Below are 17,394 nucleotides of genomic sequence, written 5' to 3' on the forward strand. Positions count from 1 at the left end.
CAAGTAAAAGTATTTTAAATCAAATAGATAAGCAAGTGAAAATGAATACATATAAGATCTAGCACTTCAGATGCAGGAATTATGATAGAAGGGTAAGAGAAGCAGAGAGGTTGATAAATATTTTGTCTCTATGAATGTTTTGCATTTATTTCTCCCTCTGCTAGCGTCATTCTTCCCCTGGTTTAGGGATTATTCTTTCTTCCCCTCCTTTAGATTTTAGCTTGAATATCCTCTCCTTAAAGACATTTTAATGGAAATCCTGTCTAAACTAGTTTCCTCTATTATTGTCTATTACAGAAATATATTCTTCATAGGACTAATCCTGAATGGAATATTTTCATAGTTGTTTGTTTACATGCTGTCTTGCTGTCTTCCACTACAGTAGAAGTGTTTCACATTCTATCTGTAGAGCCTAGGACAACATGTGTCACATTACCAACTTTAAATAAATAGGTAATAAGCTACTGGATTAATAGGAGCATGAAAAAAACTGCTGATCCCTGCATCTTCAGAAACAGCTAGATTGAAACCATAGGCGGGGAACCCAGGCAGCTGTCAGTTGAGCATCGACTCTTGATTTCAGGTCAGGTCATGACCTCAGGGATGCAAGATAGAGTCCCGCTCTGGGTTTTGAGCTGGGCATGGAGCCTGCTCAAGATTCTCTTCCCTCTGCCCCTCTCTGCTCTCTCTTTCTAAAAGGAAAGAAAGAAAGAAACCATAGGCAAACACACCTCTGCAAAGCAATGCTATATCCTCGGTAGTGGCATTCAGTTACCTGGTACCTTTTCACAGCTCCATAGAGAACTTTTCCCATCTAATAGAACAATGAAGTTGAGGCAGTCATGCTTATTCCTCATTGCCCTAGTTATAGAAAGAAATTTGAGAGGAAATATCCAGCTATCTGCCATGAAATCTCGGTAAGCAGAAAGCTTTTGTCTCCAAATCCCAGGGGAGTTCTAATCTATTTAGAACAGAATAAATTACAGGAACTCTCCCTTCTGTATTTGGCTTCCTTACAGAGATGCAAAATAGCTTAACCTAATGAAGAGATGACACATGCCTATCTACTCTTTAATCTATTCGCTTGTTCTTTATCTCTACCTTTTTCTTAAGTCCTATATAAATATAGGACTGAGCAGGTGTAGCATTTACCGGGCACCTACCATTTTCCCCTTCATATTATCAGAACCCTGTTTTGATAATTACTACAGTGTCTACAGCTCAAAATTTAAAAACAATCCAGACATTTCCCTATACTTATTGCATCTAGGGGCGACCATGTGACACAGTTCCATATTCATCACTGGATATTGTTTACTTTCATTACTGGAATTTCTAGGAAAGTATGCTTTCCTGATAAATACACATTCTTTCTCTGTGCCCCTTTCCCACTGCCCAGAGTGTGCGTGTGTTACCTGGAGTTATAGGGCTCATTTTGTACCATGAGTAAAAGGTCAAATACATTTAAAGACATTGGCTGCGGGTGCCTGGGGGTTTAGTCGTCAAGCATCTGCCTTCAGCTCAGGTCATGATCCCCAGGGAGCTTCGCATGGGGCTCCCTGATCAGTGGGAGCCTCCTTCTCCCTCTCCTACTCCCCCTGCTTATGTTCCCTCTCTCCCTGTGTCTCTCTCTCTCTCAAATAAATAAAGAAAATCTTTTAAAAAATAAATAAATAAAGACCTTGACTGTAATGTGCTTCTTGAACCAGTCCATTAACCAAAACCCATAACTGTCAATCTCCAGGCTTGTGATTATGTAAGAAAACTTAAACCTCTGTTATGGGTATCTTTTACTCAACCTTAAAACCTGGGCGATACAGGCAAGTGAACTTAAGAGTTCTTTCATTAATAGTTTCATCAAATTTTTCAGTGAGATTTTGTGCATACACTGATACCTCAGTGTATTACCAATATATGTGACTCACTGAGTCATATGTAGGATCATGTGTAAGGTGATTGCATAATCATGGACCCAATCCGAATTCAGGATGCTTTTGAGGGTCAAACGGTTACTCTCAATAACTACACTAAAACATCACACATAAACTGGAACTCTCCTGGATGAACCAGGGTATATGGTTACCCTGTGGGAGACTTACGCTCTCAATGGCCTCAAAATAAAGTTCTTTCCTTCTAGTTAGAAGTGGCTAAAATATGTCACTTTTGACATATACATTTCCATGCAGCTAAACCACTTCTCCAATTTAACTACTAGATTTTTAAATTTTGCGGTAGAGAAACAACTTTAGGTGTACCCTAAATGCAGTAGGCTGTAGGAATGAAATTGTTGCTATGCTTCATCACATCTCTCTCCCATCTAATTCTCAATGGAGAATCGACTGATTTTTCCCTTTACATTTAGCACTCATTTCTTTGGCTTTCCCCTCCCTAAAGTATATAAAAATCAGGGCCTATAGACTGATCTTATGTAGTATATTTTCCTCCATGTGAGTTAAATAAAGAGATATTTAGAAGAGGGAAAGCCCCCCAAATTGAAAAACTGGCTCAAGCTGGGAGCGGGAGAGTGGGGGAAAAAATTGATCTCTACCTTTGGATTTTTTTATTACAAACCAAGAAACATTAACTTATGAAATTAACAATTCTCACTTTGGTTTTGGAGAAGGAAAAGCAAGGGAAGGCAGAACTAATAATGACAAGAAATCTCTACTGGGAATCAGGCTGGCCTGGAGAGCCATAGTAAAGCCATAAATCTTAGGAAGGAGGCAACCAGATAATTTCTCAGTAAGAATGATGTGGAGAATATGGAGCTTTTACAGAAAGTCTGACTACTCTGAAAATTGGTTCATCTATCAGTTTATCTGATTAAAAATAAAAAAATGCAACCCAAACTGGTTAACACAAGAAAGTCAATTATTGAGTCACAAAAGTGCAAATGTCATAGGTAGGGCTGCCTTCAGGTATGTCTTCATGTGCAGCTTCAAAAGATGTGAAAAAGACCTGGTTTCTCCATCTTTTCACTGAAGCACCTGGTCCTGTGAATGCCGGAATCAGTCTAATCCAGGATTTCTGTTGTGCTTTTAGGATGGTAGCAGTCCTTCTATCCTTTCAGTTCTAAATCTAGTTTTAAAAAAAAAAAAAAAAAGGCAACTCTCCTTCAACAGGTAAAGTCAAGTCTTGGGCCTAAAGCTAATTGGCTCTAATTACATGAGAAATACTCTACAGCTCATCTTCCATGGCCACAGCAGCTAAAGAAAGTACTTCAGGCAAACCAGGAATCACCATTGAAACTAAGGGTAAAATTAATACTACACGAACATCACAGACTGATGCTGAGGAACTGATTGAGGATACACTGAGCATGTACTACTGTTGCTGCTGCTGGGGCTGGCTAACACTGAGCATTCACTGTGTACCATGCACAGTGCTAGGGTTTTACTTATATCCTTTCATTTCACCCTTGCTATAATCCCATATAGCATACATTTTCTTTATTATCCCCATTTTATGTATGAGGAAACTGAGCCTAGAAGCTTAAGAAATTTCTCCAATGATAGAAAAGAAAGTACGTTACAGAACTGATTCAAATTCAGTTTTATTTCTAAAGCTTGTATTCCTGAATACTACTTAAAACTGCCCAATGTGCTAATGTCTAAAGAAATGCAATCTAAAAATTTTGGATATATGACTACATATTGGCCTAATGGAAAGGCAGAAAGGAAAAAATACAAAATTTAGTATCATTTCCAAAGGATTCAACGAAAGGTCTTCATTAGTGTGGCTCTTAGAAGCTTAATCCCACTTTTATTTTTCAATGAAAACTATAAGTTGAAACACATATGATAATTTTTATAATTAAGGCTAGCCCTGGAGCTAAAGTATTAATATTTTCCAGAAGTTATAAACTCTTAGAATAAAATCAACATCAATTAATACTGAAAGCACAGTAAGTTAAAAATGAATGCTTACCATTAGTTAATCCTTACTGAAAGGAAAACTAATGATCTATTATTCTTTCTAAAGAAAGGCAACCTAATTCCAACAACAACCAATCAGTCACATTTGCAAGCAACAACTGCCGGATTCTTGGGCTGGCAAGATTTCATATTTTCTTTTTTCTTTCTTTCTTTTTCTTGTTGTTGTCATTGTTGGTGTTGTTGTTGTTGTTGAAAAGGATACCTCAGTTCATTTAATTAGTATATATGAGGGAAAAAAACAAAAACAAAAACAAAAAACAGGCAAAATAAATGATTTTTTTTCTAGGTGTTATGGCCAAAAATTAACCAAAGATGAAAAAGAAATGTTATGAAATTCAAGGAAACACATGTATATGGAAGAAAAAAATGTAAATTTCCTAAACTGAATATTTAACAAACTAATTGGTAAATAAGCTTTTGTGATTTGGCCTTTGACTTCTCTCTATCCAAGTGCCATTAACCAAAACTCTATGATCCATTTGGCATTAATGGCTAAAGTTTTCCCTCTTTCTCTCTCTTCTCTCTCTCTCCTTAAATATTCAGGACTTTTCTGAGAAATTACCTGCCCAAGAAATAGTTCTACGTATGCCTCAGATTTTAGAACATTCCATGAAGAAGTCAGTTGATGAGGAAACTGAAATTCTAGAGTGGGTAATTATTTTGTACCTCTGTTCTACACATGTTTGGTTAAAAAATCTGCCATTCCTTTTCAACATAAAATAGAAATCTTCCACTGAAAGATGAACTGCAATGATCAAGCTGCTCCCAGAAGATGTCCCGGGCAATCTTAGCTCCCTCTTTTTTATAAGCAGTATCTGGTACAGAAAGGAAAACACGACATCACCTTTCAAAACTACAGCACAATATCGACCTCAATGGAGAGAAGCATGAAAAATGACTCCTCTACCAAACTTGCCATGTTTCAAAGCCTATTAAAAGTTGAACCAGTTAACTGGACTAGAAAGTGTGTAGAGACATAATCAGCACAATTATTACAAAAACCAGTAACACCAGAGGCCCAATAAATTATTTTCAGAATTAACTGCATGAAATGCATCCATCAGCTGACTCAACAAGATTTTAACAGATACCTTTATATGGTAATTGCAGCCTTTAGTGCTATAGGATATTTTAGTCTATATTAGATCTGATCACTAACTTCAAGGAGCTTGCATCTAGTAGGATAAATAGGGCACAAAACCCAGTGATTCTAACAAAAGGAAGAAAGGGAATATACAGATAAATGTCCCAACAAGGTGCAAAATATGGAAGTTATTTTTGTAGAAATTTTATTTTGCAGAAATTAGGAAAAGTTTTATTGGATCCTCAGCAATGGGAAATTTTGGACATCTACAAGAGTGAGAAGCAAAAGAAATTAGAGAAGTAAAATAAAAAGGTAACTTCTCCTATTGTCACCTTGTGGGCATAAACTCATTCTCCCCCATAGCTTTCAGTGTTGGTCCTCTGCTTTTCTTCTTCCTCAAAGACCCTTCCCATGTTTCTCAATAGCTCTTAATTTACTTTTTCAATATAAAGTAAGTACCTTATCACAATCTTGACATCATTTGGTCTCACTGAAATACCAGATTTAGGCATGCAATTTTAAATGGTGCAAAAGGACATGAGGCAATTAAGAAATATCTCTCTCATTCTTATAATTATTGCTGTTGATAATTTCAATATTTCAATAGCAAATAGGAGAAACAATGTTGCCTTGGAAAATGAATATTGGAACTAGGATTTCCTTTTCTTGACCTACCTCACCTATACTGAGTGAGCTCATTTTAGTCACATAAACTCTGCTTCCCAGGTGTAACTTTTGTCCTTCTGGAGCAATAGCACTGTTATTATAAGGCTCAGATGAGACTGCTTATATGAAAACTCGGTTAAGAATTGAAAAAGCATTCTACAGTGGGAAGATCTATTATACATACAGCCAAGGACAGTGTGGTATTGCCAAAATCTCATAATTTCTGAAGTTACGACCTAGATAATAATTTGGGTTCTGTTACTCACCAGGATGAACTTAAGTCAACAAGCTCCTTAAGCCACAGCTTTTCATCTATATTTAATGGTCCATTCCTATCCTTCACCACAGAGTTGCTGTGCAAATTACATATAAATCTAAAAGTCCTTTAGAAACAATAAAAACTAAATAAACTATATTATTTGTACCAGCACAGCCATTAATACTGATGTTATGACTGCCACTGGTAGAGCTACTCTCATAACAGCTTATAATACTACTTATGTATTAGAACAAAGACTGACTTAAAAGAGTCATTTTATCACTGATTTAGTTTCAAATATAATTGACATGGATTAAGGCAGTGTTAAACAATACGAATTTGTACTCATATGATTTGACCTTAATTCCTCAACTGAAAAAAAAAAAAACTCAACATAGTTCATAAGCTAAATAATTTTGATTTTAGAGATAATTGATACAAAGCCAAACATTATCAAGTAAGTAAACAATGACTATACTCAGAAAAGCAAATCTTTCTAAAACATTTTAATCATTATCAATCACTGAAATGCCAGGGACATGTGTGCTAAAAACACCAAACTATTAATTTAAAAAGCCCCAGTCCTGGGGTGTCTGGGGGGGCACACAGGGTTGAGTGTCAGACTCTTGGTTTTGGCTCAGGTCATGATATCAGGGTCCTGAGATCGAGCTCTGCATCGGGCTCCATGCTTAGCAGGGAGTCTACTTGGGATTCTCTCTCCCTCTCCCTCTGCTCCTGAAGCCTGCTCTCTCATTCTCTCACTCTAAAATAAATAAATAAATCTTTTTTAAAAAAGACAAAATACTTTCAACCTCGTTCAAGTCTTAGACATGTCTCAAGCTATTCAAATTGCATTATTTTTAAGTGCAATTTCCTAAATTCAAATATCAAGGCTCTCAAGTTGTCCAAAGCACTAAGTTTTGTTTTCACTTCCCAAATGATGATGTACCAGATGTTACTCTCATAAATTTCTTTTCTCTCATTATTTCCTTCTTCCATGTTGGAGGAAAAAAGTAGATGGTAGGCAGGAGGGAAGTATCTTTTCTGCTCTAATAAAATATCATAGACTATATGGCTTAAACAACAGACATTTATTTCACATAGTTTTAGAAGCTGGGAAGTCTGAGATCAAGGTGTCATCAGATTTGTTTCTTGGTGAGGCCTCATCTCCTGGCTTGTAGATAGCTGCCATCTCACGTATACATACATGACATCTACTTTGGTGCTCAAAGGCAGAAAAAGTTTTGGTTTCTTTTCCTCTTCCTCCAAGGATACTAATCCCATTACGAGGACTCCATCCTTATGATATCATCTAAACCCAATTACCCAATTAGGAGGCCTCACCTCCTAATTCCATCACACTGAGGATTAGAGCTTCAACATATGCATTTTGGGAGGACATGTTTTGTTTATAACAGGGTGTGACTGGGGTATCTACTCATATATTAATAAAACATGGCATTCACTTCAATTAGACAGTGTGTATACATGTAAAGAACTTAAACCTTGTCCCAAAATATGTGTGGCATTTGCCCTTTGCTTATGGAAATTGGTATTTGTTTGCCTGAGGGCCTTAGGTTAGCCAGAGAGAAACAATATGTTTTAGGGTTAGCACTTTGGGTCATGCAACATATCAGTCTACCAGGAATCTGAGGTCAGCCACATGGGCAACCATTCAATCAATCCTACATAATGGAATCTCAGTAAAAACTCTTAATTAACACCAAGGTTCAGGTGAGTCTCCTGATTGGCAGTATTTCATGTGTACTGTCACATATTGATACAACACATTCTGATTCTACAGGAAGAAGACAACAGAAACTTTGCATTTGGTACTTTTGGTGTCTCCTATACTCTGCCTGTATACGTCTTTCCTTGGCTTCCCTGTATGCTTTCCCTGTAATAAACACAGGTGTAATACTTACAAAGCTTTCAGTGAGTTCTGTAACTCCTTCCAATAAATTATCAAACCAAAGAGAGGTGTTGGGATTCACCCTTGACCCAAACTTAACAGTTGGTGTTAGAAATGAAGGTGGTATTGGAGACTATACTCTCTAACTTTGTACTAGCCCAAACTTCTTGCAACAGGTAATTATGATATAAGTAAAAACTCTTGGAAGATGAGGATCTGTCTATTTTAACCACTTTAATATGCTCACTATATAGTATAATTTTGAGTATGTGGTAGAGCTTCTATAAATATATATGGACTGAAATTTAGGTTTACTGAGGCTGACTTTGAGGGCAAAGGAGCATTTGTGCTTGGACTGCAAGATCACCAATGTAATCATAGTTAACTGTTCACCTGCTATATATAATTTTCTCCATCTATACTTGGAATAGGCAATTCTTTAAAATTCAACAAGTTCATTGAGGGCTTTCCTTCATCAGAGAATGTACTTAATGTTGTGACTGGAGGAAATAGATGGCCCAGGTGACAAAGATGGATATGATACAATTCCTTCCCACTAGAAAAACAGACACCAAGTACTGTGATACTAAAGCAGAAATAGTATCTAATTCTCACTGATAGGGAAAATGGAAAGAGTTCACATATCAGTAAGATTTGAATTTAACTACAAGGAAGGTTAAGAATTACACAGGTACAGAACAACAAAAAAGTCAAATATAATAGCAACATCAATGTAACTATAGTAGTATTACTTTCAACCTTTATATATTTTATTACACCTATGACTCTATAATAATTATCTAAAATATCTTATCACTAATTTTTAACCTCCAGTTTGAAAATAATCTGACTTTAGAATTTTATATCAAAAAATTCTTATCTGTCATTGTTTTATGTATACAAGGTTCAGTTCAAACTAATAAAAATATAAAAAGGTACCAATCTTCCATGAAATTTATAGAGAGTAGAAAGAGGAGATTCAGGCTACCCCATCTCTGTATATGCTGAAAAGATGCAAATGCAAATGCATTTAAGCACTTAAGCATTGTGATAATTTAAGCATTGTGATAATTTGACAAAATTTAGGTTATTTTACAAGCTTTTTCAAAATCTTGTAAACCTCAAAGAGAATGACATACCAAAAAATATTAAAATTCAAGTTAGTTAAAACTGGTGAAATAGCAAAAATTTTTAAATTAAGTGCACTATCTGAATAAGGTAAAATTTGTAGGAAAATCTGTCTCAACAGATTGTGACACAGCAGTGTTTCCTGAACTACTGAAGAAGGTGTTTCAGGAACAGAAGTTTCTAGCATTTGTGAGCTTCTTTTGTGTGAGAAAGTGATGCCTTCTAGAACTTTTATTTACTCTACTTCACAGAAAAAATTATCATTTAATACCATTAAAATTATTTTGGGCTTCCTTTCAAAATGGCATAATAAATATAAACTTAATCAAGGGGGCAAAAGAATTATACACTGAGAACTACAAAACATTGTTGAAAGAAATTAAGGAAAAACCAGATAAATGTAATGACATCTGTGTTTATGGACTGGAAGATTTAATATTGCCAAAGTATCCATACTACCCAAAACAACCTTCAGATTCAAAGTAATCCCTATAAATCTCAATGACTTTTTTTTTTTTTTTTTTTTCAGAAATGGGGAAGAAAAATTCCTAAAATCCACATGGAATCTCACAGGATTCTGAATAGTCAAAACAATTTTGATTTAAAAAAAAAAAAAAAAAGGGTGGAGAACTCACACCACCTCATTTTAAAACATCTTACAAACCTACAGTAATCAAAAAGTGTAGTACTAGCATAAAGACAGACATATATATGAATGAAACAAAACAGAGAACTCAGAAATATACTCTCACAAATATGGTCCAGTGATCTTTGACAAGAGTGCCAAGAGTGCACAATGGGGAGAGGATCATCTCTTTGACATATGGTGTTGGAAAAACTGGGTATCTGTATGCAAAAAATAAACACATAAAATTGGACCCTTACCTTACACTATATACAAAATTAACTCAAAATAAATTAAAAACCTAAATGTAATCCCTAAAATTAAAAAATTCTTAGAAAAAACATAGGAGAAAATCTTCATGACATTGAATTTACCTATGATTTGTTGTGTATGAAACCAAATTCACAGGCAATAAATGTAAAAATAGGTAAGTGGGATTACATCAAAGTTTCTGCACAGAGAAGAAAACAATCGACAAAGTGAAAAAGTAACCTACAGAATAGGAAAAGAATATTTGCCAACCATCTATCTGATAAGGAGTTCATATTAATATATAAGGAACACTTACAACAGCCAAAAAACACATTTAAAAATGGGCAAAGAACTTAAACAGGCATTCTCCAAAGGCATACAAATGGCCAACATGTACGTGAAAAGTGTATGCTTATCATCACTAATCCAAGGGAAGTATGAGTCAAAACTACGATGCAATATCACCTTGTATCTGTTAGTAGGGCCACTAACAGAAAGAAAGAAAGGAAGGAAGGAAGGAAGGAAGGAAGGAAGGAAGGAAGGAAGGAAGGAAGAAAGAGAAAGGAAGGAAGGAAGGGAGGGAGGGGGAGGGAGAGAGGGAAGAAAGGTGGGAAGGGAGGGAGGAAGGGGGAAGGCAGGAAGGGAAGGAAAGGAAAGGAAGAAAAAGAAAAGAAGGAAAGAAAGAAAGAAAAAGAGAGGGAGAGAGAAAAGGAGGTAGAGAGGAAGGAAATAACAAGTGTTGGTAACGATCTGGAAAACACTGAAATCCTTCTACACCGCTGCTAGGAATGCAAAACGATGCCAATGATGAGAAACTATATGGAGGTGTCTCAAAAAATTAAAAAGGAAATTTTTTCAGACGCTACAACATGGATGAAACTCGAAGACATTACACTAAATGAAATAAGCCAATCACAAAAAGATAAATGCTACATGATTTCACGTATATGAGGTATCTAAACAGTCAAACTCAGAAACTGAAAGTAGAATGGTGTTTGCCAGAAGCTGAGGGGAGGGGAGAAAGGAGAATTGTTTATGGGTATAGAACTACAGTTTTGCGCAAGATGAAAAATTTCTAGAAATCTGTTGCACAACAATGTGCATATAGTTAACGCTACTGTAATGTAAAACTTAAAAATGGTTATGATGGTAAATTTTATGTGTTTTTTACTATAACTAAAAAAGAAAAAAGGCATGAGTTTAGACTATGTTGCACCCACTCTGCTCCTAACAGATGAATAAAATATAAAAATGTAAGTTCTAAATGACACAGTCAGGTTCAAAGCAAGCTAAGCATCCCTGTGGAATGGAAATGAAGGACTGAGTAGGCTGGGGCCGCAAGCTCCACATTCTGACATTGGTAGTGCACCCCAGAGCTCCACTCTGGTCAAGTCAATGGGAATAAAATCCCTCTATGCAGGATGGGGACTGAAGCCAGCCTGCATGGTCACACCAGTACCTAGGATAGTCTTCCTGCTCCAACTGTAAAAGGGCAAAAATAAAAATGCTGATACTACTTTGACAAGACCTAGTGAGAGACACCACCTCCCAATGAGAGGAACTAGACCCCCTCCCTAACCCCCGTGTTACCCCAGGATAAGAGCCTTGAAAGGATTCTAACATCTTACACTAAACTAGGGCCACTGGAGACCAGATAGCAAAAACAGCAACAACAACAACAAAAACAAACTAGAAAGTGGGGGCACACCTCTGAGGAAGAAGACCATGAGGTGGGGCAGGGGAAGGGACAAAAGAGTTCCTACAGACCAAAAATCCAAACACATGGAGAACGAATTTTAAATTCTAAGGTAATTTCAACCTAATTGTAAAAACGATTGCCAAAAAAATCAATGATTAAAACATGAATTCATTACCAAAGAAATTAAACTTATAGAGAAGTTTGACAAAGTATTATAAGAATGCTCGGAGAGATAAATGCTTTAATAACCTCCTATAAAAAGAGCCGGATAGTAAAAACAGGAAGAAATCAATCAAGATCAGGTGGATATTACTCAGAAACCATTTGGGATTCAAAAATGAAAACCATAGTGATTGAAATCACAAAATAGCTGGCATTAATTCTAAGGTAGATGAATTTGAGTTTCTATTGTAAGTCATTTGAGAATTATCAGCTTCAAGATAGAGAAATAAAATGTATATGGTTAAGAGTTAAAATTTTCCAGAACTGAAGAAATGTTAATCTTTGGATTAAAAGTACATTCTGAATTTCTAACAAGATAAATTAAGATAGATTCACAACAAGATATATAGTTGGATGTGAAAAACATGAAACATAAAAAGGAATTTTTTTTTTTACATATAGTTACCTACAAAGGAAAAATATTCAACTGACAACAAACTTCTCACAGTCAACAACAGATGTCAGAAACCAATGGAATATAATTTTCAAAGTGCTGGGGAAAGTACAGGTCTCCCGGAATTGTAAAATTATCTGAACTATAATTAAAGAGTGAAAGTGAAAAGAAGGCATTTTCATGGACACCAGGACAAAATGAATTCACCACCTACAAACCCTCACACACAAAACAAAGACTTCTTTCAGAAGAAAAATAAATTTCAGAGGGGCCAAACTGGATATGCACACAAAACCAAAAACTATATGCATAGAAGTTATTTTAAAGATTGGTGAATTTAGGGGCACCTGGGTGGCTCAGTCTGCCTTCAGCTGGGGTGGTGATCCCAACATCCTGGGATCTAGCCCCATGTGGGGCTCCCTACTCAGCACAGAGGCTGCCCCTCTCCCTCTCCAGCTCACCTGTGCTTGTGTTCCCTCTCTCGCTATCTCTCCCTGTCATAAAATCTTAAAAAAAGAAAATAAAATAAAGATTGGTGAATTTAACTATTAGCTATAGAAGAATAACAAATCATGCATATTATTTTCTTCTAAAGTGTCATTAATCAAATTGGCAAGAAGTATGGTGGTGTTTACTCGGCAAGGTAGCATCCTAAGGTCAACCACCTTTGGGGAAGGAGGACATGAACACAAAATAAAATATTTAGCAGACTATATACTTACATATGCATGTTAGAAAAATAAGGGTAAATCACTAAAGATGTAGAATTATAACCTACATTTACAGACTAGCAGAAGAATAAAAATAGAATAGAAAAAAAAATATCAAACCAAGGAATAAAAAAAGAACATGGGAGAAAAAAAAAATACAAACTACAATGGTAAAAACAAATTCAGATGCATCAGCAATCTTATTAAATGCACATGAATTAAACTCCACTATTAAAACACATATTTTTCAGAATGGATCTTAAAATTTTAGCTCTATGCTACGCAGCATTCACTTCATCTTTCCCACTCTTTCCTGTCTCCTGGTGAGGGGGAGAAATCGGATGTCATGAGGGAATTCATTCCTACTTTAAAAATGAATACAAACCAGGTGAATGACACTAGATAAAGGATACCATTTGGACTCTAAGTAGCTTCTTTATGACCAGCTGGGTTTGCCCCAAGCCACATGCCAACCCCCATTGGCCTATACTGGCTACGGCCTCCACTGGTATGCCTAAGCACACTGTCTAACATGAAGTAGGAAACTGCTTTTTAGAAGAAAAATTCAAGCCTTAATATACACCAAAAACACCTCAATAAAGCCTATGTAAACAGCTGCTTTTACTCACCACAGGGCCCCTGGCTGCACTGGTGCTCTCCTGCTGAGGCATGCCACACAGTACTGCAGGAGTGATGAAACCTTGATGCTCTCTCCTCTTTCAGGTTTGCGTCCCCTCGTATCAGCCTTCTCTAGACTGATAACAAACTTTTCAGGCTTATGGCCATCATTTAAAATCATTTAAAATTTAACAGAATAGAGATTCCAGAAATGGACCCTCAACTCTATGGTCAACAAATCTTTGACAAATCAGGAAAAAAAAAAAAAAATCAAATGGAAAAAAGCCAAGTCTCTTCAATAAGTACTGGGAAAGTTGGACAACTATATACATAAGAATGAAAATGGACCATTCTCTCACACCATACACAAGATAAACTCAAAATGCATGAAAGACCTCAATGTGAGACGGAATCCATCAAAATCCTAGAGGAGAACATAGGCAGTCATCTCTTTGACATCTGCTACAGCAACTTCTTTCAAGACATATCTCCAAAGGCAAGAGAAACAAAAGAAAAATGAACTTTTGGGACTTCATCAAGATAAAAAGCTTTTGTACAGCAAAAGAAACAGTCAACCAAACTAAGAGGCAACCCATGGAATGGGAGAAGATATTTGCAAATGACATTACAGATAAAGGGCTAGTATCCAAGACCTATAAAGAACTTATCAAACTCAACACTGAAAAAACAAATAATCCAGTCAAGAAATGGGCAAAAGACACAAACAGACACTTCTCCAAGGAAGACATACAAATGGCTAACAGATATATAAAAAAAATGTTCAGCATCACTAGCCATCAGGGAACAATTCAAAACCACAATGAGATACCACCTTACACTAGTTAGAAGGGCAAAAATTAACAAGACAGGAAACAACAACTTGTTGGCAAGGATGTGGAGAAAGGGGAACCCTCTTACACTGTTGGTAGGAATGTTAACTTGTGCAGCCACTATGGAAAACAGTATGGGGGTTCCTCAAGATGTTAAAATAGAGCTTCCCTATGACCCTGCAAATGCACTACTGATACAGATGTAGTGAAATAGATACAGATGTAGTGAAGATACAGATACAGATGTAGTGAAAAGATACAAAGATACAGATGTAGTGAAAAGAAGGGGCACCTGTACCCCAATGTTCATAACAATAGCCAAACTGTGGAAGGAGCCAAGGTGCCCTTCAACAGATGAATGGATAAAGAGGATGTGTGTACATATATATATATATATACAATGGAATATTACTCAGCCATCAGAAAAGATGAATACCCACTCTCTGCACTGATAGGGATGGAACTAGAGGGGATTATGCTAGGTGAAATAAGTCAAGCAGAGAAAGACAACCATCATATGGTTTCACTCATATGTAGAACATAAGGAATAGCACAGAGGGCCATAGGGGAAGGGAGGGAAAACTGAAGGGGGAGAAATCAGAGAGGGAGATGAACCATGAGAGACTATGGACTCTGAGAAACAAAATGAGGGTTTTGGAGTTGGGAGGGGAATGGGGTAGCTGGGTGATGGGTATACGAGTATTAAGGAGGGTGTTGCAATGAGTACTGGGGGTTACATGCAACTAATTAATCACTGAACCCTACATCAAAAACTAATGATGCACTATGCAGTAGTTAACTAAACAAGCAGCATTTAAAAAATCAAATTAATCAATCAATTAATTAATTAAATTAAACATCAGCTCTTCCTCCAATTAGTTCTATCCAGAAAGAGGGTGATTTTGAAAGTAAGAGTCCTAATGTCTAAGTCAGCCATGCCATACTTACAATCAAAGGAAAATTGTTCCCAGTCACCTCTACCATAAGCAGGGAAAGATTATAATTCTTGGTATAAGGCAAGCTGATTTAGAGAAAGGGAAAACTGAGTATCTGGGGACCCCAAACAGGTAACTCATCTGGTAATTATTGTCATTCTAAGGCATTAACTCCTTCACAAAAAAGCACCCACAGTAAAATTATCTAGTCAAGAATTTCTTAAAACCCCTCCTAAGGGCTCAAGCCTCCTCTCAGGAACTTTGCGATTGCACCCAACAAGGGTGCCCCTCTCCAGCCCTCCCCACCCCCCAACACACACACCCTATACAATTGTTCTCTGCCACCAATACTGTTGTCAGACTTTTTGTGTTTTTCTTTTTCCCAAACCTTTGGAAATGAACTCTGGTCCAGAGGGCTGAACTCATTGTTTTTGTATAATTGCTAGTTTTAGCTCTTTACTTGATGACTGATTAAATCCTTAAGTCAGTATTATCCTAAGATCATCCCCATATTTTAGTCTGTATTATAGTCAAAACTTTTTTTTTAAGATGGGATTGGGAGGGAGACAAACCATAAGAGACACTTAATCTCACAAAACAAACTGAGGGTTGCAGGGTCGGGGGTGGACAGAGAGGGTGGCTGGGTTATGGCCACTGGGGAGGGTATGTGCTATGGTGAGTGCTGTGAAGTGTGTAAACCTGGCAATTCACAGACCTGTACCCCTGGGGCTAATAATACATTATATATTAATAAAAAATGAAATAAAATAAAATAAAAACTTTTTAAAAGATTTTTTTAAAATTTATCTATTTATTCGAAAGCAAGTGAGAGAGAGAGTGAGTGAACATGGGGAGGAAGAGGGGCAGAGGGAGAAGCAGACTCCCTGCTGAGCAGGAAGCCCGGATGTGGGATATGAGGCTTGATCCCACAACTCTGAGATCATGACCTGAGCCTAAGGCAGACATTTAACCGACTGAGTCACCCAGGTGCCCCAAAACTTTTTTTTTTGAAGCTCAACTAATTGGAATTATTCAAAACAACATTTTTTTTTTGCTTATTTAAATTCTTACTTTAAAATATAGACTCACAAGAAGTGGACATTATGAACTGTGAGAATTGGGTGCCTGGGTGGCTCAGTGGCTTAAGCTGCTGCCTTCGGCTCAGGTCATGATCTCAGGGTCCTCGGATCAAGTCCCGCATTGGGCTCTCTGCTCAGCAGGGAGCCTGCTTCCCTCTCTCTCTCTCTGCCTGCCTCTCCGTCTACTTGTGATCTCTCTCTGTCAAATAAATAAATAAAATCTTTGAAAAAAAAAAAAAAGAACTGTGAGAATTATGGCACATTAAGAATGAAAGCTCAAAATCAAAATAAGTCAATCAGAGAAAGACAATTATCACATGATCTCTGTGATAGGAAGAATTTGAGAGGCAGGATTGGGGATTGTGAGGGGTAGGGGCGGAAAATGAAACAAGATGGGATCAGGAGGGAGACAAACCATAAGAGACTCTTAATCTCACAAAACAAACTGAGCGCTGCTGCAGTGGAGGGGGTAGGGAGAGGGTGGCTGGGTTATGGACACTAAGGAGGGTATGTGCTATGGTGAGTGCTGTGAAATGTGTAAGCCTGACGATTCACAGACCTGTACCCCTGGGGCAAATAATACATTATATGTTAATTTTTAAAAATTAATAAAAAAAGAATGAAAGCTCATTTTTTTTAATCAAAAATGTATTTATCTGTATTATATTGAATAGAACGGTTGAAAACAATGAGCATGTACACATCTAGTATACAAATGCAAATGCATATCTGAATATGAGGAATAAAACAGTAACTTAAAAATCCTAATATGAACGACAGATGTATCACTAAAAAGCAAGCAGAGTATAGCAGAGATTCATTTAGCTAAATATGAAGAGTTTAATAAAAGCTATTTAATATTTAATTTAGAATCTCATAGGCGTAAGTGAACTTCCTGAATAACTATGCTATTTACTGAGATCATAGAAAGTAAGGGTGGAAATCTTCAGCCATGATTTTCAAGGATATCTCTTCGTGAACTACAAATAGGCAAATTCCCTTCTGAGAAAACAGAAATTATATAAATACATGAGATTCAGTGGAGC

The 17,394-nt window shown here is 36.7% G+C and overlaps 1 protein-coding gene across 5 annotated transcripts in view; it reads right to left on the bottom strand.

Annotated features, from left to right (window-relative positions):
- The window catches only part of FGF12 (fibroblast growth factor 12), a 559,619-nt gene that overhangs the window by 175,913 nt on the left and 366,312 nt on the right, over nucleotides 1–17,394 (bottom strand). The window lies entirely within an intron of this gene.

Source organism: Mustela nivalis, assembly GCF_964662115.1.
Source record: "Mustela nivalis genome assembly, chromosome: 1".
NCBI classification, from domain to species: domain Eukaryota; kingdom Metazoa; phylum Chordata; class Mammalia; order Carnivora; family Mustelidae; genus Mustela; species Mustela nivalis.